Here is a 4,598-nt window from a genome sequence, read left to right as displayed (position 1 = left end):
GAAATGTTTGTTTAAGGAAAAAATCCATCCTAAATGATGAAGAAATTAATAAAAATAAAAGTATTCTTCAATAAAAATAGAAGGGAAAATCTATGAGTATATATATTTTTCCAATCAAAAAAGGGTTTTAGTTTTCATTTCAAATATTTTTATGTCATGTTTGCTAAAACTAATAGATGTAACAGAGACAGTGATTAAGATAAACGTGGGAGATGGGCTGAGGACTTTAAACGCAGAATGGTTTAGATGGTAGAAGCATATGCATATATTACCACCACAAATAATTACTTCTTGTGAAGGAAACAAGTTTTGATTGAAAACAACGCTAAAATGTCCTTGTACAAGAAAGCTCCTGTCACGGAACCATCGAAAGGCCCTCCATGGACGGTACCTGTTCTGCATGTGACCATCACACTCAGAATATAATTGCTTCCATGGGAACTTACATGAATGTTAATTGTTGGTTTCATTTTCTTGTTGATCTATCGCTTTTAATGGTTGTTTCACAATTAATTTGAATGGACTACTCCTGCATACTGAAATTTCAGCACTGCCAATTTGATTCGAAGTCCTTATTGCCTTGATGGCGCCATTGATGTTGTTTGTTGTTGCTCAGAAGAACTGCAATTTAATCTTTAATGTTCAACCTACTCTGGAGACTCTATTTATTACAAGCACAATCACACTCATAATATTATTGCTTCCATGGAAATTTACATGAATGTTAATTGTTGGTTTACTACAAGATTTCACAGTTTTACCAATAGAAATATTCCGTTGGTATGTGATTAAGATTTTGTCGGTAATTTATTTACCGACATCCACACCGACGGAATAAGTCTATCGGCTTTCCTTTCATCGGTAATACCATAGTCCGTCGCTATACCAGTCGGCAAAAAAAAAACATTTGTCGATGGTTTTACAGACGGAAATTGCGCGCAAAAAAAAAAGTTTCCCGCTTGAAATATACTGACGGATTTAACTCGTTGGTGATTGTGTGATAGACCGACGGATTCAAACCGTCGGTAAAATTGTCGGTGAATGTTTGGAATACCGATCGAAGATATCCGTCTGTACATTCGTCGGTCATTGTGGCAGGCACTGTAAAATACCGACGAATTACATCAATCGGTAAAATGGTCGGTGAATCCATAATACCGACCGAATATATCCGTCTGTAAATTCATCGGTGACTGTGGCAGCTATGTCAAATGCTGACGGATATAGTCCGTCGGTAAAACCCTCTGTGATTATTTTTAAATATGTTTTTAAAAAATTATTTAGAATACATAATATAAAATTATATAAATTAATGGTAATAAAAACAAATTATGCAAATAAAAGTTTTATTAAACATCAAAAACAAAAGAAATAAAGTTAAATAATATTCATTACAAACTGAATGTGTTTTAAAAAATATTAAATTAACTATTAAAGTTAAATAATATTCATTACAAATTAACATAATGGCGGAGCTGGAGGAGGAGGAGGAGGCTGGTTGTTGTACGGCCAAAAAAAAGGAGGCGCATATGTATCACCACTCTGTAATGCCATGTTCATGACAAATTTGCGAAGCTGGTCATGGTCCGCTTTTTCTTGTGCATTCTCCACTTTGAGTTGTGCATACGCCGCTGATAGGTGGTCGTATTTTTCGGTGAGCTAAGCCGTGTGTTGCTGCAAAGCCACGAACTCCTTAGATTGGGTGCGCGATACTGATTGGGAACTCCCAACGGTTGAAACACTACGGGCCACCACAAGTTCTCGGCCGTAATGTTGGAGAGCCTGTAAACCCAATTTTTATCGGGTCCACCAGACGATCCAACCTCCATCCACAAATCCGGATCGAGTTTCGGATGGGTCAAAGGACCATCCCCATATCTCTCCCTCAACCGGCTATTATAGGTTGAACAAACATACCACGAAGTGTTGAGCACGGTTGTCAACGAACTGTTGCGCTCCTTTTAGCGGTCTTGACTCCGCACATGCGTCTCCACATACAGCTCCATCGGGCTCGGCTCACGTCCAAGAGACGTAGCCTATAATGAAAAAATATTAATTAAAAACAAATTAATTTAATGATATATTTCATTTAAATTAATCTTACCATCCGTTTCGCATGTGTAGCAAACGGAACGGAGCTGCCAGTGTGTGTTGGTGTGCGTTGTCAACGATCCATGAATTGGTCGATTCTGGTTACCATCATCGGACTGTGAGCGTCGTGTGAACCGCTCAGACGTCATGTGCTCAAGATAGTGCGGCCATTTATCTTCCTGGATGTATATCAGTTTGAAATCCCTCCAAACCGCCACGTCGTTCCAACCTTGGAGACCCCTATCTCTCGCGGTTTGTTTTGCCTTTTTTTGTGATTCATAGCAAAAATCACGCAACCTACTTTCATAGCGAGAAATTAGAAGTTGAAAGATAATTTTTTTTCTAAAAAAATCTTATATTGTTTTCAATGTTACCTAGTTGCCGCGTGATTTTCCCACACCCTTCTCACAACTATGTCATGGGCCCTGTCCCAGGCGAATTCGTGTTGTGTATAAATAATTAGATAAATAAAAATAATAATTTATTTACAATTATATTATTAAATTATTAGAAATAAGTTGGAAATTAGAAATTAATATCAACCTCAAATCTGTTAAACCATGCATCGATTTGAGGTATCCATTTAGGATATCTGGATACCTGACTCCATTGAAATAATAGAATCTCCATCGACGATTTAAACGCCGATGATATTACTCGAGCGACCTCAATGTTTGTGAACCTGAAAATAAATTAAATTCATGAAATATTGATTAGTTGTTCATAAATTATGTTATAATTTTAAAGAAAAAACTAAAACGTTAACAAACTTACATTGAAAGGACGTCCACTGTGCCTTATACTTGCGGGTGAGCTGATTCAGCTACGAAGGCACGCCACCTCTGCGCTGTGAACCAACGCTGGAAGAGGCAGCATAGGTTGACGGTGCAAGTGGCGTAGGTGCCTTTTCTTGAGAGGCAACTAATGATACGTCATTCTTGTTGCATGAAGAACTAGCTGCGACCATACGTGAGCGACCAACTTTGGTTTTCGTTCTACGCATGTACACAATTGTATACGAATAATTATATAATTAAATTTGAATGTTAAAAAAAATTCGACAGCACCTTCTCTATACTGGATACTACCCAAATCCATCTATACTAATATTGTATATAACATAACATCTATACATATAACATTCATACTAATTACAAGGTAAATTCAACATTAACAATTACAATTCAACAAATTATTCAATCATTATATAAATACAAACAATAAAACATATTCAATAATTTCAAAAAAAAAACTCTAGACTAACAATTAAAATTAATGCAAATAATTGAACACAAATTATGCAACAATGTAGTAAAATTACTAATTATCCCAACATATTCAATTACTAATTCTAAGGTAAATTCAATATTAACAATTACAATTCCACAAATTATTCAATAATTATGCCAATACAACAATAAAATACATTCAAAAAATTCAAAAAAAAACTATAGACTTTAGGAATGAAACATGCTTACCTTAATAATGTGTTGATTTAAAGACTTTATCTACATTATAAAAATACACCAAAACAAAAAAACATAAAAAAAATAAAATAGCTAAAACAAAAAAAAACCTTTAAAGTAAATGAAATAGAGGAAACACATACCTTTTAATATGATGAAGATCAACAATACACTTGCTAGAGATTGTAGGTGAAAGCTTTGAAGAAATCAGAGGAAAAAAATTCGAAATTGAAGGTGAAGAACGGAAGAGATGAAAAAATGAACTGAAGAGGCGGTCGCTAAGATTTATAGGGCAGTTTTACCGATGGATTCACCGACGGACAATAAAAAAAATATTATTTTAATTTATTCCGTCAGTGACGTTTGAAAATCCGTCTGTAATTTTTGAATTTCGCACCAACATTTTTAATTACACTCCATATTTTTCGCGGTCCATCGGAAAATTCACGCGGTCAGAGATGCATTTAATGCACCGCCCTTTGGAATTCGCATAGTCCATTGGTGATTTTGTTGGTAATATTATCCACCGACAACTTACCGATGGTCTTTATTCCGTCGGTAACGTCGTCGGGGATTGTGGCATTTCAAGTGATTATTTTCGAACTCTCTGTGAAATGCCGACGGATAACATTCTGTTGGTATTGGTGTCGGTAATTGTGGCATTTCAAGTCATTATTTTCGAACTCTCTGTGAAATGCCGACGGAATATTATCCTTCAGTATACATGTCAGTAAGTGTGGCATTTCAAGTAATTATTTTTGAAATCTCTGTGATATGCCGACGGACCTTATTCCATTGGTATGGATGTCGGTAAGTGTACAAGAAAGATTATATTTGTATTGCCTATTTACCTTCCTGCAAACACTTAAATGATAAACTATCCATCGTACAAAACAATAACAACATTGCTTAAACAATACATATTTCATGTTACAAAATATATCATCCAGAATTTATATTAAATGAAAAAAGGGTTTTCACACAGGGCTTCATTCTGATAGTTAGTCAGAATTTTCTTCTTCTTCATCAGCAATTGAATAG

The sequence above is a fragment of the Populus nigra genome, chromosome 17 (genome assembly GCF_951802175.1).
Source record: "Populus nigra chromosome 17, ddPopNigr1.1, whole genome shotgun sequence".
Lineage (NCBI taxonomy): Eukaryota > Viridiplantae > Streptophyta > Magnoliopsida > Malpighiales > Salicaceae > Populus > Populus nigra.
This window is presented reverse-complemented; position numbering follows the sequence as displayed.